The sequence below is a fragment of the Petaurus breviceps genome, unplaced genomic scaffold, assembly GCF_028583685.1.
Source record: "Petaurus breviceps papuanus isolate PSGF00001 unplaced genomic scaffold, PetGlider_PUasm1.0 90416, whole genome shotgun sequence".
Taxonomy (NCBI): Eukaryota; Metazoa; Chordata; class Mammalia; order Diprotodontia; family Petauridae; genus Petaurus; species Petaurus breviceps.
In genome coordinates this window covers 2955138-2979325 of record NW_027187244.1, presented here as the reverse complement: position 1 = coordinate 2979325, position 24188 = coordinate 2955138, and the positions used below count along the sequence as shown (strand labels likewise).

Here is a 24188-nt window from a genome sequence, read left to right as displayed (position 1 = left end):
ATACTGAGGGATCGAAGGGCTTGGAATAGGATATTCCGGAGTTCAAAGGAGCTGGGATTAAAACCAAGAGTCACCTACCCAGCAAATCTGAGTATCATGTTTCAGGGGAAAATATGTTTATTCAGTGGAAGAGAGGACTTTCAAGCATTCTTGCTGAAAAAACCAGAGTTGGCTAGAAAATTTGACATTCAGATACAAGAAGTAAGAGAAGCATGAGAAGGTAAACAGGGAAAAGGAATTATAAGGAACTTATCAAAGTTGAACTATTAACATTCCTACATGGAAAAACAATAATTGTAACTTAAGAAACTTTTCTCAGTAGTAGAAGGGAATAGATAGATAGATGATAGATAGATAGATAGATAGATAGATAGATAGATAGATAGATAGATAGATATAGATATATGTGTCTATATATGAGGGTATATGGGCATATGAATACATATGTGAATGTGTGTATATATGTTTACAGGTGTCAATGAACAGAGGGCACAGGACCAATTTAACAGGAAAGGATGATACTTAAAAGGTGAAATTAAGAGGTGAGAAAGGAATATAATGAGAGGAGATGGGGAGAGACAGAATGGGGTAAACTATCTCATATAGAAGAGGCACGGGAAAGGGTTACAATGGAGGGGAAGAATAGGAAGGCAAAAGGGAATGGGTCAACCTTATTCCCATTGAATCTAGCTTGAGGAGGGAGTGAAATACACACTAAATAGGGTCTCTCACCCTCCAGGAGAATAGGGGGGAAGGGGGTGAGAGGGGGGATGATTGAAGGGAGGGCAGGATGTGGGGGAGGGAAGTTAGAAGCACCCACTTTTGAAAAGGGACAGGATCAAAGTAGAGAATAGAATAAGTGGGAGGTGGGATAGGAGGGAGGGAAATATAGTCAGTCTTTTACAACATATCTACTACGTTATTATTTTGCATTAGCCGCACATGTACCACCTATACTGAACTGCTTGTCTTCCCAGTCGGGGTGGGTGGCAGGGGGGGAAGGGAATGAATCTGGAATTGAAAGTTTTAAAATCAAATATTCAAATGTGTATATATATATATATATATGTGTGTGTGTGTGTGTGTGTGTGTATACGTATATATATATATATATATATATATATATATATATACTATTATTAATACCATCTTACATGTAATTAAGAAATAAGATATACAGGCACTGAGGCATAGAGATGCACTGGAAAAGTCGAAACGGGTATGGGAGAAAATATGGGAGAGAGCAGATTGGAGGTGGGGATATCCTGTGGGACTGCTGTTATGGGGGGATGGGTGGGGGAAAATGAGGAGAAAATTCGTAACTCAAAATCTGGTGGAAACAAATGATGTAAATCAGAAGTTAATAAAGCATTTAAAAAAAAAGAAAGAATTCTCTCTCCTTCTCTTTTCCTCTTTCTTCTTGAGATGGCCTTTGATATTTAGTGCATTTATCCCTTTGGCATTTATGCTGTAAATTATATAAGAGATTTAAGGCACAGGAGAATCAAAATGAGATATGCATTTGCATACATGGTCAAAATGTTGATTTGTTTTGTTGGATTATGCATATTTGTTACAAAATCAGCTTCTACTTGAGGAGGTGGTGTTTATTAGATATTAAAATCAAAAGTATAACAATTAGAGCATTGGTTTCCTCAACTTCAAAATAAAAAGACCAGACTATTTAGACTCTAAGGTCCCTTCCAGGTTTAGTTATATGTTCCTAAAATAAGATTCCAACACAAACATGTACGCACACAACTCACACATATATACATACATACACATATGCATACACACATATATTTTTTTAAATACAGAAAAGGAACAAAAGGCAGAAGGCACACAAATAGAGTCTTTTTTTCCCCCAGCTAGGAATATAAATTTAAAATTAGAAGGGACCTAAGGGAGTCAGTTATTCAAATTTTCTCCTTTTATAGATGAGGAACCTGAGACCTAAAGATATTAAGTGACTTGCCTAAGGTTACACATGTTATGAGCAGCAGACTGGGATTTGAACCCAGATGAACTATATCTCTAAAAGAAAAAAAATCCCAGGGCGGAGGAGGGGAGAACTATATGTAACACATCTTCAGATTTTTTTATTGTACTCACTGTAATTTCTGAAGGCCTTGATTCCACCTCAAAATTTCACTGATAAGTCATGTTTCCAGAGAGAGGATGGCTACATCTCCCTCTTAAACTTCTAGGGGCACCTAATGCTATCAACTTGAGCCTCAAACAATGTGTTTCCCCCCGAAATTGTCAGTTTAGAATCCTTTCAGTTAGCCAGCTTTAAGTAGCTTTTAGAAAGGTTTATTTATTATGGTTCTACAGTAATCAATTAGTTCAAAACATCCCCCCCGAGGAGTCTGGGGCACACTCTTCAACAAGTCTAGGATGAAGTATGCTTGAACTTATAGAGAACACATGTGACAGAGGTGTAATTCTGAAATCCTGCTTTTTGGAAGTATTTTTCAGCCCAAGAATGAGGTGTTCAGGAACTTCCTCTTAAGTAGAGTAAATCGGTATCCATCGGTCCCTCCATTTCAATGCAGACACTGTTGACAGATTATCCAGGGATAGATAGTAGAATATCTATAGGAAGGGGGGAAGTCCAAGATCTTGCAGACCTCTTCTGGCTAAAGGCAGAGTGGGGATGGAGAGTGTGTGTGTGTGTGTGTGTGTGTGTGTGTGTGTGTGTGTGTATGTGTGTGTGCAGGAATGTTCAAAGACTTGCCCCTCCCCTAGCCGTGTGCTCCTCCTCAGGGATGCTCTAGAAAGCCACACAATCAAATATCTGGAATTTTAGACTCTCAGAATCTCTGTTTCTTAGATGTTTTTTGTTTCCTTTTAAAAAAACTAACTCCTTAGGATATCATTAAGTCTCTCATATGATGGCTTAAATGATTCCAGAGATGTATATGCCCTCTTAACACTCGCTTATAATTGAGCCATTCAGGGAGTATTAAAGAAAATAATTTTAGGTTGGTGGAATAATCACTGGAAGTCTAACATTATATAACACAACCCTCTTTCTTGTTCTTCTCTGTATATTAATTTTTTTGTATTTATTGATGAGTGGGATAAAAGTGATGACTTCTCAAAGATTTAATAATAGATTGACTGGACCACAGACTTAGGTTTCTATTAATTAAATGTGTATGTGAGGTGAAAACTTCTCAGATAGTAACCTAAGATTTAGTATGGTTTACAACCAGTAGCCAGAAGCCCAGGCTTAAGTTTAGGAACTTGAGACCCTTGCCTTGGTCATAAATTGAAGTTTTTTGCTAAGCTAAGCTAATGTATAGGAGGGGAAAGTACAGGCCCTTCAGATTTCACCGCAGGCCCAGATTTCTCAGACTTGTTTCCACTGACCACCATCTGACCTGTACAAATATAAAACTGGAAATCCTGTTACAAAACTCTGGACAGGTCACCATGACCTAGAATCCTCATGATTCATAAAATATTGTCTGCTTTCATATCTATATTGATACTGCTACACATGTATCTTCTGCTTTCATATCTATTTTGATATTTCTGACATTTTACCTGCTATGTAAGCAGATTTTTGTGGTTAAGATTGTGAGTCTAAGTTCCTAACTAATGGGAGCAAAGGACAGGATGGGGCAGGGAGGGATGGTCTTTTGGGTATATAACCAAGCTTTACATTCTGTATTTTGGGCCTCTTCTTCCAGAACTTGTTTCTGGTGGTAATGACTCCCCCTTCTCAAGAGAGAAGTAGTAAAGATTTTTTGTTTCTCTGGAGAAACCTCTAAGTTATTGAATTTATTTTGGGCAAGGGTCTGTTGTCCCACACTTTGAGAAGCACTTATCACTACCAGTCTTTGAGCCAAGATGATATGAGTTCAAGTACGTTCTTTGATACATACCAGCTATGTGATTCTTAGAAAATTACTTAGTTTTTTTGGTATTTTAGTTAGTTAACTAAAATTATAACTATCAGTAAAGGTGCCAAACTACATTGTTAGAAGGTATTTCCTCTCCTGGGAGTTCTCTCTACTGATGAAATTATATCCTGTCCCTATAATGTTAATTTCACAATAAAAAAAGATAATCGAACATAAAAAATCAAATTTGTTTTATCTGGGCAAGTAACAGCTCTGTGGATTCTTATCATAATGTTTCATAGCAATCTTTGATGGAAAAAGGGAGAATGATTTGAAAAAAGCCAAAATTCATTTATCATTATAGAAGTGGTCAAAGGCTATGAACAAATAATTCTCAAAAGAAGTGAAAACTGTTAACAACCATATGAAAAATATTTTTAAAAAATCTCTAGTTTAAGAGAAAAGTAAATGAAAACAATCCCCACTTTTCACTCTATATAGTGTAAAGCAACAAAAATGAGAGACAAAAGGAGGGAATAGCAAATGTTGAGTTTGTTATGAGAAGATTGACATACATATTATTATTATTATTTGCCTTTTTTTTTGGAGGGCAATTGGGATTAAGTGACTTGCCCAAAGTCACACAGCTAGTTTTCATGTTAAGTGTCTGAGGCCGGATCTGAACCCAGGTCCTCCTGATTCCAGGACCAGTGCTCTATTCACTACACCACCTAGTCACCCCTGACACACATATTAGGAGAGCTGTGAATCAGTACAGATATTTTTGGAAATCAACTTGAAGTTATGCAAATAAAATGTGTAAAATGTCTGTATTCTTTTATCTAGAGATCTCATTACTAAAATTATACCTAAAGGAGGCCACTGATAAATAGAAAGTCCTCAAATATACCACAGTATTTATAACAATATTTTGTATAAGAGCAAAGAATTCAGAAAATAAGCTAATGCTCATTGACTGGGAAATTCCTAAACAAAATTTGTAAGAATGTACTGACTGCCACTATGCTATAAGAAATTACAAATATGAGTGCAGAGAAGCATGGAAAGATCTATATGAAGTGATGCAATGTGAAGTAAGTATATACAAGAAAATAGTATATATGATAATTATAAGAAACTTCTTTCCAACAATGAAAATTAAAACTACACACATAAATAAAAGTGAATATTAGTATAGGTTATAAAGAACAAGCATGCTTTGAAAGAAGCAAAATGAAAAGATGCTTTCACCTCACCCTTTTAAAGATTTGGAAGGCCCTCACATTTTTATACATTGCACATATTTTCAGATATTTGCATTATATAGATGTTATGCTGATATCTGATTTTCTTTCTTTTTAATACATTTATTATATGGCATGGTTCCCTGGGAGGGAAAGAGGAAGAGAAACTTGGGGGGGGGGGGCTGGAAGGGAGGAAGGAACTATGAGAATATAAAAAGCAAAAAAAAAGGAGACATAAATAAAAACCTTTATTTTTTTTTTAAAGAAAGTCAAACTGAAGGTCCTGAAATTTGAAGGCTGTTGTGCTAGCTAAGAGAATGCTGCTTATTGCTCTTTTACTCCCTTTTGGCCCCTTATACAAAACTGAGAGTCATGGTCATTTAGCATATTCTAGTAGAGGAAAATTCCTTTCTCTTTATCCTGGCCAGTTGCACAAGATTGAAGATCTCAGACCCTGTGTCCAGCACGTTCTCTTTCCTTACTCACTCTAGGGTGGAACAGTGGAGAAAGTACTAGTCCTCGAGTCAGGAAGACCCTAGTTCAAATCCAGCATCAAATACTTACTAGCTGTGTGACACTGGGCAAGTCACTTAACCACTGTCTGCCTCAGTTCCATCAACTGTAGAATAGGGATAATAATAGCACCTATCTCTCATGGTTGTGAAAGTCAAATGAGATATTTGTATCTCACATAGCACAATGTCTGGCACAGTAGGCACTTAATAAATGTTTTTTTTTATCCTTCCTTAAGGGTACTCAGGTTCTTTTACCTCAGTTAAGTAGAATTCTAGTGTCTCAACTGGCTGTTGACCACTGGCTGGGAAACTGAAGGAAAGATACTTTTAATCTCTGTGTTTGATTTGTGATAGGTCTGGAGATATGATACAATGTGTGATCTATGTCAAGTCTCTGTCCTGATTCATACCTCTGCTTTATTTTTACTTTGATTTAATATGATCAAATGCTTATTAGATATGTCCTGGAGTTAGGAGTTAATCAATGAAGCAGAGCAGCAGGAAAGGAGGAAAGATGGAGGGATGTTTACAAATGGGATTGGGAAGTAAGGGAGGAAGTTAGAAACAGAATTAATCTGATTGGATAAACCCATAATCCAAGACTACGCCCAACTCCCCAAAAAGTCTAAGTCACCAACCACTAGGGGCAGAACCAAAGGGTTCAGATACAGAAACTGCCAGAGCACCTAAGACAGAATCTGAGAGCATTGACTGAGTGCCCTCTACTTTTTTTTGGATAGTGCAAGGGACACCTTGGGTGAACTCCTGTTTTATTCCTTCTGCTTGGTTTTAGCTAATGAATTTCATTAGGCATGTTCCACAGTATCCCCATCCCCACCTCCATATCAAAGCCTCATATTTCCAACTGGCAGGAATGATATGTGATATCTAAATATGATGAAATATATAAAAGTGTTTCTTGGTAGGTTTCAAATAGTCAAAAATGTTTTCTAAAAGTTTCCTTTTTCCAAACCTGAATGTGGACTCTAATTTCATGAATATGGAGAAAAACCTTGATAAAGCCTTGATTAAATATATATTTCTAGTAGATAAAAAAAAAAGGATTACACCCTTCCTCCAGCCCATCTTTCTTCCCACTCCTTTCCTATTAGTTGCCAATAGTGAGCCTGGTCTCTAACAAGCATATGTGTATGTTATAAAATTCTGAGTGATCATATTTAACACACACACACACATATACACACATACAATTCAAAACAATAATCAGAAGTATTGAAATTCCTATACTGCATGGCACAATGACTTTCCTAAGGACAGGGAAAAGGCAGATTCAAACAGTCTCACTGTTTCTAATGTCCCCTCCATATGAATGCCTGTTATACAATCAAATAGTCTCTACTCATGGAGTTAGAGGTGGTATTCAGTACCAATAGCCCATAGCATCACTTTATTCAATGTAAGCTGTTTGAGTAAAGAGATAAAATCTCATTTATCTTTGTATCTGAGCAGTGCCTGGCACAGGAAGACTATCCCTTTTTGCTCATAATAGATAAGCTCTTTTACATCTCTGCCACAATTCACCTTCTGAAAAATGATGGGGTAAGAAAAGATTACATGTTCTTAATCTGGGGTCAATGAACTTGATTTTTTAAATATTTTAGTAACAATTTCAATATACTTCATTTTCACTTTACTTGTATATATTTTGATTTATGCATTCACAAACATTCTGAGGAGGGGTCCTTAGGCTTCACCAGACTTTTAGAAGCATCCATGACCCAAAAGTGTTAAAGATCCCTGAAAAAAATGATTGCTATGGTCCTTGCCATTACTAGAAGCATTATTGAGGCAGATAGTGCAAGGGGTAGAGCACTGAGTCTGGATGACCTGTGTTTAAATCTGGCCTGAGATACTTACTAGCTATGTGACTGGAGCTTAGCACAGTGCCTGGCACATAGTAGCAGCATGCATATGTAGACTGACTGAAAGATTGATCTTGAGTAAGTCACTTAACTTCTGTTGGCCTTGATTTCCTCCACTGTAAAAAACAGATAATAATACCATCTACCTCATAGAACTGTTGTGATTAGAAAAGTCCCTGGAATATATAAGGTTATATAAATGTTAGTTATTATTGTTATTATTAACATTATAAGCATTTCTTCTCAAATTCCCAATACCAAGATACTGTTTATTATCAACCTTGACATTTTCTCCTTCTTAGGAAAAATACATGTGTGCACAAACATATATCTACATACGTATGTGTGTATATTTAAATTATAAAATACAAGTGTGTGAGTGAGTGTGTGTGTGTGTGTGTAGGAAGGTCTATTGCCTACAGATGGACACAAGTTAACAAAATCAGAAATTCTTCCCTTCTCACTTCTTTACAAGACATATTTGCAGCTTTTACAGCCTGTGCTGGAGATTCTAATCTTTTTCAAGAAACGAGATGGATTTACTTAACACACCATATTCAAGATAAATGTTTGATGTGGGAGGAGAAAATATTGAATACATATAAAATTGATTTGCTCAAATGCAGATAAAGAGTTTTTTTAGGAGTAGGTGCCTCCTGACAGCAGACAAGATGGTGGAAACGGAGCAGAAGAAGAAGCGAATCCTCAGAAGTTCACCTATCTCAGGGTGGACCTGGATCAGCTGCTGGACACGTCCTGTGAACAGGTCATGCATCTGCACAGCGCTCAACAGCTGGGGAGACTCAACAAGGGTGTGAGGCACAAACAACATTCCCTCCTGAAGCACCTGGGGAAAGCCAAGAAGGAGGCACCCCCACGGAAAAGCCCGAGGCAGGGAAGAAGCACCTTCCAGATGTGAGTATCTTGCCCCAGAGTGTGGGAAGTATGGTTGGCCTCTATAATGGCAAGAGCTTCAATCAGGTAAAAATTAAGCCAAAGATGATCAGACATTACCTGGGTGAATTCTCTATCACCTACAAGTCTGTAAAACATGGCCACCTGGGTATTGGAGCCACCCACTGCTCTCCCTTTGATCCCTCTCAAGTAACCTGAACACAAAATTTTTAAAAAAAAGTGCCAAACTGTATTCTGTTGTTCACGTTGTAAGGGATAAATGTAGTGGAAAACTGAAGCGGGTGTGACTGTTCTAAGGAAGACATAGGTTGTTGAACAGGACCTAAGACTGCATCAAGGAGGATACAAGCCTTTCTTTTATTCCATAGCTACCCAGAATCCCTGGGCTTGTGTTAGTCATGTTATTGTGACCCTTTCTATCACTTTCATTGAACTATGATTCAGGATTTGAACCAAGGTGGTAAACTCTGAACTCATCTCACTTCTTGCTTCTTCACTTTTTAAGTCTTTGCATCCTGGTCAACATCAAGCATCTAATATTTTCATGGAATATCTGAAGGATGTGAGTAGTCCAAAATAATTCCACTAGATACTCAACTTTCATGAAACTCAGTTGTAGAATCACTATTGACTATTACTGAATGGACCCTACAATGTCATCAATTCATTAAAAAATACATCTTAGAGGAACACACACACACACACACATACACACATGCCCTTCTCTTGATAGTTTTCTTCAAAAGTGAATTCATCAGCATGACACAGAGGAGAGATACTTGGACATTTTCAAAAGACCATAGCTTTGCTTCTACCTCCTTAACTCTTCCTTCCTTTTATATCACTCTCAATCTACAGAATGAGGGAATCTATTTTCTCTTTTTTCCTCATTTAAAAATATTTATTTTTTTAATTTATGGGATCAAGAAAATGTTTCCATAACATGATATAATAAAAATGATTACACATGAAACTTCAAATCTATTAAATACAACTTGCTATTCCATTTACATATATGATGAAGTTATCTTGTAAGCTTAAGAAAATGTTTTTCTTCCCTTCCCTCTGTAACAGCAAGCACCCTGACATGCCCAGGGTGGCTTCCAATTCAGGTTCTTAGATCTGTTTTTCTAAAGGAAAACAACTCAAAATGAGTTAACAATCTTGTTTTAATCAATCAAATATATCATTTATCTAGTTCAGGGGAAAAAGTCAGCACCCCAAACTTCAGAGTATACAGACAGAAGTTACAGAAGGACACAGAGAAACATTTCAGTAGACAGGCCTCCAACTGTCTGACCATTACATCCATACTTATTCAGTTACCAGAGAGGGAAGCACCAACATCTAGGTTTTCAAAGGCAGGGGGCTCAATGGCTGCCCAGAGTCTCATCTGGTCATATCACACAACACTTGTCAATGTGAGTCCCAAAGCAAAACCTCACATCAGGGTATATATAGCCTTCTCCTAGGTCAGAGAATGTCACAACCCTCGACCCACTGCCCAATCACAGAGCACCAAGGTCTGGGCATTCCTGAAAACCAAACCTCCTGCCACAGGCTTCAGGTTACCACATTCAGCCAATTAGAGGACAGAGTATATTTTCAAAACAAGGAAGGTTCTCAGAGTCACTTAAGCCTATCACAGGGCCTAGAAGCAGGGAAGATCTTAAATTCCCATTCCCATAGCACCCTCACCTTACAGATGGCTACCATTAGACACAAATACATATATATGTGTTTGTGTTTGTATGTGTGTACACACATACATGCATATACATATATATGTATTAAGTGCTTATGTGAAATAATTCTATACATACTTCTATTTATCAGATCTATTTTCAAGGAACAGTAACATTTGTATATACTTAAATATCCTGGTTGAATATCGCTCCTAAGAAATAGAAACTCTTGGGCATTGCTCTAGTTCAGAAGTTCTCAAAATTTTTGCTGTGAGAATATCTTTACACTCTTAAAGATTATCCCTCCAAAGAGCTTCTTTATGTGCATTATATCTATCAATATTTGATAGATTACAAATTAAAATATTAATATTTTTATGAAAATAATTTGTACCTCACTCCATGTTTTTGACTCACTTGACCAGACTATAGAAAATATAGAGCTGCAGGGAAAATCACTGTTTTTTGGGTTTTTTTTTTTTTTGCTTTTTGGAGGGCAATTGGGGTTAAGTGACTTGCCCAAAGTCACACGACTAGTTTTTGTGTTAAGTTTCTGAGGTTGTATTTGAACTCAGGTCCTCCTGACTCCAGGGCCTATTCACTCTATTCACTGCACCACCTAGTCACTCCGAACATCAATGTTCTTGAAACTGAATTCCTTTCTTTTGCTTCCTTCCCTTATACTATTATTAGTAATAATTGCTATCATTTATGTGGAATTTTGAGATTTTCTAAACACTTTACATACATTATTTCATTTGGTCCTCACAATAATGCTAAAAGGTAGCCAACTACAAACATTATTGTCCTCATTTTTCAAAGGAGGAAAGAGTTTTAGAGGGATTAAAGGGCTTTCTCACAGGTATACAATGTGTGACAGAGGCAAGATTTGAACTTGAATGTCAGAATTCTCTCCATTATCCTGTAAGCAATCATGGTGTCTATTAATACACTATTAGTCTCTGCAAACATAATTTAAACCATTATCAACTACAGTGGCTGCTGAAGTTGCCCTTGAATATAAAGTACAAGAATATATGCTAAGGAAGGTTTTCTGCTTCTCTCTCTGAACTTTTTTCCCTCTCTCACTCTCTCTTTCTTTTTGTAGTGATTTGGGGGAGCTATGATTTTGTGTGAGTATTTCTGTAGTCAGTGGATATTTCTCTCTATCAAGGTGACTTCTTCTTGTCCATGGTTTCCCATAAGTAATACAAAGAAGATATTACTAACATGTGAGCCCCTCCTCCCCTTTGTTGTTGTTGTTTTAAGTAGGATTGAAGATGTAGAATTTAGTGATCATTTAACCCAACTCCCTCATTCCACAGAGCAGGAAACAAAGGTCTGCAAATATTTAGTGACTTGGGTGAGTTGCAAAACTAGTATTCAACTTTGGGTCTGGTATCTTCTAGTTCAGCACTCAATCCACTGCACTGTGACATCTCCCTTGTCTATGGGTTACCACCAATATCACATACACCATTTGGACTCCTTATTGATTTTCTTCCAATCTCCTTCATCTCCTCCTCTGGTCACACATATTATTCATGGTGTCTTTTTATACCATTTCACACTAAGATTTTATTTATAAGAAGTTTGTAAGAATATGGTTGAAATTCTCCAGTACTGTGTCAAATCACTAGTTATTGGGCACAAATCCTATAGAAAAAGTAGCAAAACTAAACTTGATATGTAATAGCTAAATGTGGTTCAATATTATGTGACTATTAGTGTTCTCCACTAAAAAGTCTAATTCGGTGCATATAAGGGTCTTGTGTTCTTGAAGACTATACCAGATGGTAATTCTTTTACAGGTACTGAATGGTTTTGAGTATAGGCATAGTTGTATAGTGTGTGTATCATAAAAGGACAAGACTAACCAAGTCACAGAGAACTTCTTCATGAAAATGTTTGAAGGGTTTAAAAAGATTTTGGCCAATCCAATCAATGAAAGGGAAAATATACTGTATGTAATAAATAAATTTATGAAGCATCTCTCCTTTCAATAACTCTGAGATAGGGGTGGCTAGGTGGCGCAGCGAGTAAAATGCCAGCCCCGGAGTTGGGAGGACCTGAGTTCGGTTCTCGTCTCAGACACTTAACACCCACACAAAAATACTAGCCGTGTAACCTTGGGCAAGTTACTTAAACCCAATTGCCTTCCAAAAGGCAAATAATAATAATAATAACTCTGAGATAGCTAATAAAAATTACCACAAAAAATAAAAATTTAAAAAAGATTCACCAAACCTGAGTTACCAAATTACCAAATTTCCAACCCTGAGTTCCTATGATTTGGTGACATTTTCTATCTTGCTTCATACACATAAGGGAACAAAGAGACTTAGCAGTGCTTCTTCCCCACAGTTTAAGAAGCACTGAAGAGGTCATGAGTAGAAAATATTTAAGAAGCTTTGCTTATGGGACATAAAAAACATCACTGAATCCCTTGGTTTCTACTTCCCAGGAAAATCTTGCTACAAATGCTGAGTATTTTGATGGGGGGTTTGAGGTTAACATCAATGAGGTGATGAGTACCAGTCATGCCAGTTGAGCCTTTCTGCCTTGTGAAAAGATAAAGGAAGAAAAAGAAATTTATTAGAAAGTTAGTCATGGGTTAATGTGTCCTTTGTTATTAGAAATGGGCTTTGACAGAGAACTGAGCTATGCCCTATATTTCATGGTCAGAGACCAACAAATCTATTCATATCTTTAGCATTGACTATTTTGTTTGGGGAAGACATGAATATATCCTTTTTTGTGAAGAAATATATTAATAATCCATGACTGTACTAACAAATGGAGTATGCTACCCAAAAGTTCTCATTCATTTTCTTTCCTCTGAGATCAGAGGGCTCTATTTCAAAATAAAGTAGGATGATTCAAAACCATAGTTTTGTCATTCATTGCTTATGGGGGAGCATTTGATTTTTTAGAGAATAGATTAAATCTCTGCCAAAAAGGTATATTTCATACTTGTGTCAAAATCTTACAACATTCCTTGATATATATGCCAAAAGAGATAACTTGATTTGACAACAATCCAATTATTATGAATGAAAAAAATTATTGAGAGATTTCTATGTGCCAGAAAATGAGACATGGCAAGGAGATATATGCTCACCAAAGGTGTTTTCTACTATCATTGAGAATTTTATCATATGAGTCTAAATGGAAAAAGAATTAAATATAGAAGGTCTTCTAAAAAATCTTGTTTATGGATTATGTTGTCTCAGTTGCATTAAGGCCGAGAATATTGCAAATACCCCTAAATGACACCTGTAGTCACCCAAAAGCATTTAACCTAACTATACACATGGAAAATCATATAGAAGGAGTATGTTCATTATGTAAATTACATTTTAAAATGTAAAAAGCACTCTTACATCACATCTGAACAAAAATAAAAGGTGGTGAGTCAGATTTGGTTCATAAGCTGTAATGTGGTGACACCTTTTCTAATCTATTTTAGTGACTAGACAAACCACAGAATAGATTCATTAATGGGCATGTCTTACAAAGTCACTGGAGATGAACATTGGATTTGGCTTTAAGTTACATAAAAGGATGAAAGAGGCATAGTTTGCATTTGAGAAAATATTTTTGTGTTTATTGACACCAAGTTTCTCCTAGAAACTAATAACCACATTTTTAACATTTATGTAATTTTGGGGGAGTTACATAGGTGTGATCCATCAAATATCATAGTCTCGAAAGAATAAATGATGGATGTCATCTAAAAGGCAATGGAGATACATATGCCTGCCATGATTGTGTATTTTACCATCAAAAGATTTTACAGGAGAAATTATGTACAAGAGACAGATGTAAAATATCTGCCATCCCTAATCTTCAGCTAATATTGTTCTTTTTAATCTCAAACATTCCTAGAAATCTTTATCCAACTTCTTTTACCTACCATTCTCTACCTTATATTACACTTATTTTCTTCCACATTAAACAAATGAATGAAATTATAATTTGGATAAAATGGCACTACCAGTTACCAAAATTCAAAATTCTGGGTCATCTTGATCTACTCCCTTTTGCTCATCCCTATCTTATTAGATTTATACCATAATTATAATTAACTTCTGTAGCAGTAAGCATGACAGCATCCCCAGGGTGGTTGCCAACACAGGTTCTTAGATCTGCTTTTTTAAAGGAAAGCAACTCCAAATGAGTCAACAATTTTGCTATAATCAAACATATGTCATTTACCTAGTTCAGGGGGAAAAGGTCAGCAGTCAGAGCTTCAGAGAATACAAACAAAGGTTACAAGCAGAAGTTACAAGCAGACAGACAAACATCAGCAGAGAAGCCTCCAACTGTCTGACCATTACATTCATATCTAGTCAGTTACCAGAGAAGGAAGCACTAATATCTGTGTTTTCAAAGCCAGGGGCGCTCAACAGCTGCCTAGAGTCTTGTCTGGTGAAATCACATAACTCTTCTCAAAGTGAGCCCCAAAACAAAATCTCACATCAGGGTATATATAGCCTTTTCCTGGCTCAGAGAATGTCACAAGCCTCTTGACCCACTGCCCAATCACAGAGCACCAAGGTGTGAGCATTCCTGAAAACCAAGCCTCCTGCCACAGGATCCTGGTGCACTTAAGCCTATCAAAGGGCCTACGGGCAGGGAAGATCTTAAATTTACATTTCTATAACATCTTCTAACATCCTTTAAACATCTCTGAGTTATACAATGTCCTTTTCCTTCCCCTTGCCACTGGTTTACCTCAAGCCTCATTACCTTTCACCGGAAAGATCACAATAATTTCCAGACTGTTCTTTCCACTCCCACTTGTCTCTCTATTTTTTTAAATGTCTTTTAATTAATAAAAATTCATTACCTCCCAATTCACTACACTGAAAAAAAAAATAACAACTTTGTAACAAGTACACAGTCAAGCAAAAACAAAACAAAAGGATCCATATTGGTCATTCCCCTAAAAAAATGTATCTGACTGTGTCCCGTAAGTCTATTACCTCTCTTTCAGAAGGTGGGTAGCACGTCTCATCATGAGTTCTTGGTAATTGCTTTTGTTCATTGTGGTGATCAAAATTATTAATTTTTTTAAAACTCTGTTCATTATCTTTAATAAAATTATCTATTGTTTCTGCTATCAAGAATGCTTAGAAGTCCTCTATTTCAATAAAAATGCCCGTCTCCCATATATGATTATACTTAATATTTTTTGGTAAGTTATTTTCACTAGTAAAGTGATACAGTTTGCCTTTTGAAATGTATTCCAGGTTCTTTGTCCCATTAGACTGGTGGATGCTAAATTTTGTATGATCCTAACCATAGCTCCTTAGAATTTAAATTATTTCTTTCTGGATGTATTTTCCAATACTTTCTTCTTATAACATTTTTTTTGTCTTTTTCAATTCAATTCAACTCAATTCAATAAACATTTGTTAAGTGCGTACTATGTGGCAGGTATTGTACTAAGAACCAGGTACACAAAGAATATAAAGAAGACCTGCCCTCAAAAGTTGCTTACAAAGTAATTATGGAAGACAATACACAAAAAAGAAGTGGAAAAGGGTGTGTGTGTGTATGTGTGTGTGTGTGTGTGTGTGTGTGTGTGTGTGTGTGTGTGTGTGTGTGTGTGTAGTGGTGTGGGTGGGGGGCAGGGAATGTAGTAAGTACCTGATATGGGACATGAGGTTCTGTTCAGTGGAAACTAAGCAGAGGCATTGATGAAAATGAAGAGCAACCTTGAAAGTTCTGAGTCTTCTATATAATGGAGGACTTTGGGAGGAGTTTTTTGCTCCTTCCTCTAGCCTTTCAGAAGGGATAGGCAAGTGCAGAAGTTAAGGTATTGAGTGATCAGCTAATACTGGAGAAAGAATGATGTATTGATGGTAAATGGAAAGTTTTCATTGACCTAGAAGCTGTGGATTTTGGTTACAATGTTCCTGGGTCTTTTCATTTTGGAGTTTGAGTAAATAACCTGTGGATTCTTTCAAATTTTACTTTAAGGAATGGTTCTGAGAAATCTCAGCAGCTTTATTTGATGCTTTCTTGAAAACATAAGCCCGGAAGATGACCCCACAGCACCCAGAGGCCCGGACGAGGCCTGATCAAGGTGGTGGCAAGTTGACCCACCAACCACAAGGTCCACTGCAAGGCCTATCACCTAAGAGCTGGGAATGGATTGAGCAGGGTAAGAATCAAATGCAAGTCCCTAGGCAGGGGTAGTAGCTACTCCTGGGACTACAAATCCACAGCCCAGAAATTTAAAAAGCCCCAATCTGGACTTCCAGGGACCAGGATGTCAGAGTGAACCCTGGCTGCTCCAATCCCCCACTCTGACCCTGAAAACATATTAATTATTGCCCCAGGGCAAAACCTTAAACAGTAGAGTCTTGGGAACCCTAGAGGAAGGGTGTGGCTAAGACCCTGCCTCAAAATGGGTAGAAAACTGACTGCAAAGACAAAGACTCTGGAGTCCTACTATGATGAGAGGGAGGAACCAAATTCAGAGGGAGACAGTGTTGATTCCACACCCACAGCTGAAGCCTCAACAAGGAACTGGTCTCAAACACAGAAAGCCTTCTTAGAGGAGCTCAAAAGGAACTTCAAAAACCAAACTAGAGAGATAGAAGATAAAATGAACAATTCTTTTAAAATCGAAATTGTAAAATTAGAAAAACTTTACAATGAAGAAAACAGCTCCTTAAAAAGAAAAATGTGTGATAAGAAAAGGAGTTCCATAAACTAACTAATAATTTAGCTAAATAATTCGCTAAAAACTACAATCAACGAAACTGAAGTGGATAACTCTATAAGTAACCAAAAATTAGTCAAACAAAATATCAAGAATACAAAATTAGAAAAAAGAGGAAAATATCTCAATGGAAAAATAGCTGACCTGGAAAACAGATCCAGGAGAGATAATCTGAGAATCATAGGCCTACCAGAAAATCACAATGAAAAAAATGAGTGTGGATAACATATTCCAAGAGCTCATCAAGGAAAACTGCCCTGAGATACTAGAACCAGAGGGTAAAATAGAAATCAAGAGAATCCACAGGAAATCTCCTGAAAGAGATCCCAAATTGAAAAGTTTGTGAAACATTGTGGCCAAACTCAAGAACTACCAGGTAAAAAAGAAAATACTATAAGCAGCCAGAAAGAAACAATTCAAATATTGCAGAAACACAGTGAAGATTTCACAGGATTTGGCAGCCTCTACACTGAAAGATCAGAGAAAGTGGAATACAATTTTTTGCAAGGCAAAAGATCTCAGGTTACAACCAAGGATCACCTACCCAGCAAAAATGAACATATTCTTCTTAGCAAGGAGATAGTCATTCAATGATATAACAGATTTCCAGACCTTCCTGTTGAAAAAAACAGAGCTCAATGGAAAATTCAACCTTCAGTTATGAGATACAAGAAATATGTAGAAAGGTAAACAAGTAAAACACACACACACACACACACACACACACACCCTGTTATTTAATAAGAGCAAACTGTTTATAGACAAGTAGAGGGTATGAATATAAATGACACAAAATGACGATTAAAAAAAAAACCTTATTAAGGGTTACAAAGGGACTGCAGTGGAAGAAGAGGAAAGAATGAAGTGGAAAAGCGTAAATTATGCCATACAAAGAGGCATAAAAACAATACAGAAGAGGGAAAGAAGGGAGGGAGATGAGTAGTCTATGAGCTTTTCCCTCATTGGTTCTGGTGCAAGGAGGGAATAACACAACAGATTAAGGATAGGACTCTTTTGAGAAGAGATACAAAACTTATCATAATAGAGGGAATGAAGGGAGGGAGAGGAGCTTTGCATGAGATGTGCTCCTGTCACTCTTGGTGCTAAGAAGAAATAATATACTACATTAAGTATAAATTTATTCTACAGGAAGTAGGAGGGGGAGAGGATTACAAAAGGAGGGGGTTGTTAGAAGAGAGGGAAAAATAAGGAGAAAGGAGAGGAAAAAGGAGGGGGGCCTGATAAGAAGGCAATACTGAGGGAGGCAATGGTCAAAAGAAAAACTCCTAAGGAGAGGAAGGGAAAAGGGGAGAAAAATAAAAGCATAAAAAGGGGAGGGAATAGGATGGAGGGAAAGAGACAGATAGTAATCATAACTGTGAACATGAATGGGATGAATTCTTCCATAAAAGGGAAGTAGATAGCAGAATGAATTAAAAACATAATCCTCCAACATTATGTTTACAAGAAACACATCTGAAAGAGAGGGATACACAGAGGGTAAAAATAAAAGGCTGGAGTAAACTATATCATGCCTCAGCTAAAATAAAAAAAAAAAAAGCAGGGGTAGCAATTCTTATCTCAGATAAAGCAAAAGCAAAAATTGATCTAATTAAAAGAGATAAGGAAGGAAACTATATCCTGCTACAAGGCAACATCAAGAAGGAAGCAATATCATTACATAATGTATATGCAACCAGTGGTGTACCAACCAAATTCCTAGAGGAGAAGGTAAGAGAATTAGAGGAAGAAATAGATAACTAAACTATACTAGTGGGGGGCCTTAATCTCCCCCTCTCAGAACTTGATAAATCTAACCTCAAAATAAACAAGAAAGAAGTTAAGGAGGTAAATAGAATTTTAGTGAGGGTAGGTATGATAGATCTCTGGAGAAAAGTGAATGGGTATAAAAAGGAATATACCTTCTCAGTGGGACATGGCACACACACAAAAATCAACCATGTCCTAGGGCATAAAAACCTCACAATTCAATGCAGAAAAGCAGATATATTAAATGTATCATTTTCAGATCATGATGCAATAAAAATCAAAAGCAATAAATGGCCATGGAAAGACAGAATAAAAACTAATTAGAAACTAAGCAATTTAATCCTAAAGAATGAATGGGTCAAACAAGAAATCATAGAAACAATCAATAACTTCATTCAAGAGAATGACAATAATGAGACAACATACCAAAATTTGTGGGATGCAGAAAAGGCAGTCCTTAAGACTGCCTTTTTTGTTTTGTTTTGTTTTTTAGCAATTGGGGTTAAGTAACTTGCTCAAATTTACACGGCCAGTTATTTCTGGGTGTGGAGCCCGGATTTGATCCTCAGGTCATCCCGACACTGGGGCTGGTGCTCTTACTCACTATGCTACCTGGCCACCCCTTAAGAGAAGTTTTATATCCCTGAGAGCATACATGAATAAATTAGAGAAAAGGGAGGTCAATGAATTGGGCATGCAGTTGAAAAAGCTAGAAAAAGTACAAATTGAAAATCCCCAATTAAATACTAAATTAGAAATAATGAAAACCAAATGAGAGATTAATAAAATCGAAATTAAGAAAACTATTGAGGGGTGGCCCAAATTAACTAAAGAGGAAGTAAATTACTTAAATAACCTCATCTCAGAAAAAGAAATTGAACAAGCCATCAGTGAACTCCCTAGGAAAAAATCTCCAGGGCCAGACAAATTTACTAGTGAATTCTATCAAACCTGTAAAGAACAATTGATTCTAATACTCTACAAACAATTTGTGAAAATTAGTGGAGTGCTACCAAATTCTTTTTATCACACAAACATGGTACTGATACCTAAATCAGGAAGAGATAAAATTTTCCTCATGAATATAGATGCAAAAATTTTAAATAAAATATTTGCAAAAAGACTACAGCAACTTATCACACGAATAATACACTTTGATGGAGCAGCTAGGCGGTTCAGTGAATAGAGCATCGGCCCTGGAGTCAGGAGGTCCTGAGTTCAGATCCTGCCTCAGACACTTGACACACTATCCCTGTGACTTTGGGCAAGTCACTTAACCCCAATTGCCCTCCAAAGAACAAAAAATATATACTTTGATCAGGTAGGATTTATTCCAGAAATGCAAAAACCATCAGTATAATTGATCATATCAACAAAAATATAGCAGAAAAAACACAATTATCTCAATAGATGCATAAAAGGCTTTTGACAAAGTACAACATCCATTCCTATTAAAAAACACTAGAAAGTATAGGAATACATGGAGTATTCCTTAAAATAACAGGTAGCATCTATTTAAAGCCATCAGCAAGTATTATATGTAATGGGGATAAGCTAGAAGATTTTTCAATAAGATCAGGGGTGAAACAAGGGTTTCCACTATCACCCCTCTTTTTCAATCTGGTACTAGAGATGTTAGCAGTAGAAATTAGAGAAGAAAAAGATATCAAAGTAATCAAAATAGACAAAGAAGAGACCAAGTTATCACTGTTTGCAGATGATACGATGATATCCTTAGAGAATCCTAAAAATTAAGTAAAAAAATAAACTGCTTCAGACGATAAATAAATTTGGCAAAGTTGCAGGATATAAAATAAGCACACACAAAGCCTTGGCATTCCTGTATATTGTTAATGAAATCCAACAGCAAGAGATAGAAAGAGAAATCCCACTTAAAATTACTGTAGACAATATAAAATGTTTGGGAATCTACCTTCCAAAAGAAACGCTCCAGGACCTTTATGAACTCAATTACAAAACACTTTTCACAGAAATAAAGCCAGATCTAACTAATTGGAAAAAAATATCAATTGCTCATGCCTGGGTCAAGCTAATATAATAATAATGACAATTTTACCTAAATTAAACTACATATTTAGCACCATACCAATCAATTAACCAAAGATTATTTTATAGACCTAGAAAAAATAGTAACAAAATTCATTTGGAAGAACAAAATTTCCAGAATATCAAGGGATTAATGAAAAGAAATGCTAGGGAAGGTGGCCTAGCTATACCAGATTTAAATCTGTATTATAAAACATCAGTCATCAATATTACTTGGTACTGGCTAAGGAATAGAGCAGTGCATCAATGGAAGAGATTGGGTTCATGAGACTCAGTAATAAATGACTATAATAACCTACTCTGATAAACACAAAGACCTCAGTTTTTGGGATAAGAACTCACTATTTGAAAAAAAAAAACTGCTGGGAAAACTGGGATATAGTATGGCAGAAACTGGGCATACACCATTACCTAACACCATATACCCAAATCAAGTCTAAATGGGTGTATGATCTAGGTATAGAGCATGATACTGAAAGCAATCTGGGAAAGCAAGGAATAGTTTACCTCTCAGATTTATGGAGAGGGGATGATTTCATGACCAAACAAGAATTAGAGAGCATTATAAAATGCAAAACGGATAACTTTGATTACATGAAACTGAAAATCTTTGGACAAACAAAGCCAATGTAACCAGGATTAAGAGGGAAGTGGGAAATTGGGAAAGAATTTTTACAACCTATGTATCTGATAAAGGATTCATTTCTAAAATATACAGAGAATTGAGTCAAATCTATAAGAATACAAATCATTCCCCAGTTGATAAATGGTCAGAGGATATGAACAGGCAGTTTTCAGAGAAATAAATTTAAGATATCTATAAGCATATGAAGAAATGCTTTAAATCACTATTAATTAGAGAAATGCAAATCAAAACAACTCTGAGGTACCATATCTCACCAGTCAGATTGGCTGAGATGTCAAAACAGGAAAATGAAAAATGCTGGAGAGGATGTGGGCAAATTGAAACACTAATGAATTACTGGTGTAGTTGTGAACTGATCCAAACTTTCTGGAGAGCAATTTGGAATTTGGAACCCCAAAGGGCTATAAATAATTTCATACACTTTGACCCAGCAATACCACTTCTAGTGTTATATCCCAAAGAGATCAAAAAGTGGGAGGAAGACCCATATGTACAAAAATATTTATAGCAGCTCTTTTTGTGGTGGCAAAGAATTGAAAATTAAGGGATTGCTCATCAATTGGGGAATGGTTGAACAAGTTGTGGTATATGCATGTAATAGGATACTATTGTCCCATAAGAAACAAAGAGCTGATGGACTTCATAATTACCTGGAGAGACTTATACGAACTGATGATGAGTAAGAAGAGCAGGACAAAGACAAATTTGTACACAATTATAGATACAACGTATGTGTGATGACCAACTTTGATAGAACGGACTCTTCTCAGAAATGCAGGTCTACAAGTAAACTCCAAAAGATTCATAATGGAGAGAGATGTCTGCATTCAGAGAAAGAACCAGAAAGAACAGTTTGAATGCAGATTGAAGCAAATTACCTGCTCTCTTTCTTTTTCTTGTTTGGTTTGGTTTTCTCTTTCCCATTGTCCATTCCATGTGATACAATCCTTTTTTATAACCTGACCAATGTCTAATGTGAAAGTATCTGCAGATCCTATACCTGATTGTATGCCACAATTTTGGGGGGGGGAGGAGGGGAGAAAAATTGAAACTCAAAGAACTGGGGAACTGAATCTTGTAAACTCAAAGTATAGGTACAAATTAATAAAGACAAAAAAAAAACCTGATATCGACCTTTTTATTGTCATTGTTTTGAAGTACTGTTATGATTCTTAAATTACCTGATAGTAATTATTGTAGCTTATTATGCTTGATTATTTTCCTGTCCATTTGTTTTTGATTTGAGATACATTATCCTTTCTTCTTTTTTTAGTCTATTGCATTTATTTTGATATTTCTTATTGTCTTATTGAGACACTAATTTCTTTTGTAAAATTTTTCAAATGCTTTATTAACCTCTGATTTTACATCATTCATTTCTGAGAGATTTTGAGTTACAAATTTTCTCCCCATTTTTCCTCTACCCACTGCCCCAAAATAGCAGTCCCACAGGATATCCCCTCCTCCAATCTGCTCTCTCCCATATTTTCTCCCATACCCTTTTTGACTTTTCAAGTAGGGCATGGTAGATCTCTATGCCCCAGTGCCTGTATATCTTATATCCCAATTACATGTAAAATAGTATTAATAATAGTAATTACACACACACACACACACACACATATATATATTTAAACATTTGACTTTAAAACTTTGAATTAAATATTCGTTCCCTTCCTCCCTTGTCACCCACCCTTATTGGGAAGATAAGCATTTCAGTATAGGTTGTACATGTGTAGCTAATGCAAAAAATAACATAGTAGATACATTGTAAAAGACTGACTATATTTCCCTCCCTCCTATCCCACCTCCCAATTTTTCTATTCTCTATTTTGATTCCTTCCCTTTTCAAAAGTGGATGCTTCCAACTTCCCCCCCCCCAGCCTTCCATCCCTTCCATCATTCCCCCTCTGATCCCCTTTCCCCCTACTCTCCTGTAGGGTGAGTTACCCTATTTAGTGTGTATTTCATTCCCTCCCCAAGCCAAATTCAATGAGAAAAAGGGTGACCCATTTCCTTTTGCCTTCCTATTCTTCCCCTCCATTGTAAACATTTTCCCTTCCCTCTTCTATATGAGATAGTTTACCCCATTCTGTCTTTCCCCATCTCCTCTCATTATATTCCTCTTTCACTTCTTAATTTCACCTTTGAAGTATCATCCCTTCCTGTTAAATTGGTCCTGTGCCCATATATAAGCGTTTGCATATGTATTCATATGCACATATACCTATATATATATATATATATATATATATATATATATATATGTTCCCTTCAACTATTTTCATACTGACAAAAGTTTCATCAGTTACAATTATTGTTTTTCCATGTAGGAACGTTAATAGTTCAACTTTCATAAGCTCCTTATTGTTTCTTTTCCCTGTTTACCTTCTCATGCTTCTCTTGCTTCTTGTATCTGAGTGTCAAATTTTCTATTCAACTCTGTTTTTTTCATTAAGGATGCTTGAAAGTCCTCTCTTCCACTGAATGAACATATTTTCCCCTGAAACATGATACTAAGTTTTGCTGTGTAGGTGACTCTTGGTTTTAATCCCAGCTCCTTTGACCTCTCCAGAATATCCTATTCCAAGCCCTTCGATCCCTCAGTGTAGAAGCTGTCAGATCTTGGGTTATCCTGATTGTGTTTCCACAATATTCAAATTGTTTCTTCCTCACTGCTTGTAATATTCTCTCCTTAATCTGGGAATTCTGGAACCTGGCTATAATATTCCTAGGAGTTTTCTTTTGGGAATCTTTTTCAGGAGGTGATTGGCAGATTCTTACAACTTCTATTTTGCCCTCTGGTTCTAAAATATCAGGGCAGTTTTCTTTGAGAACTTCCTGGATGATGATTTCTAGGTTCTTACTTTGAT

General features: G+C 36.4%; 1 pseudogene; it reads left to right on the top strand.

The window, feature by feature from the left end:
• Positions 1–8167: 8167 nt before the first annotated feature.
• The window catches only part of LOC138177460 (small ribosomal subunit protein uS19 pseudogene), a 54053-nt pseudogene continuing 38032 nt past the window's right edge, over positions 8168–24188 (top strand).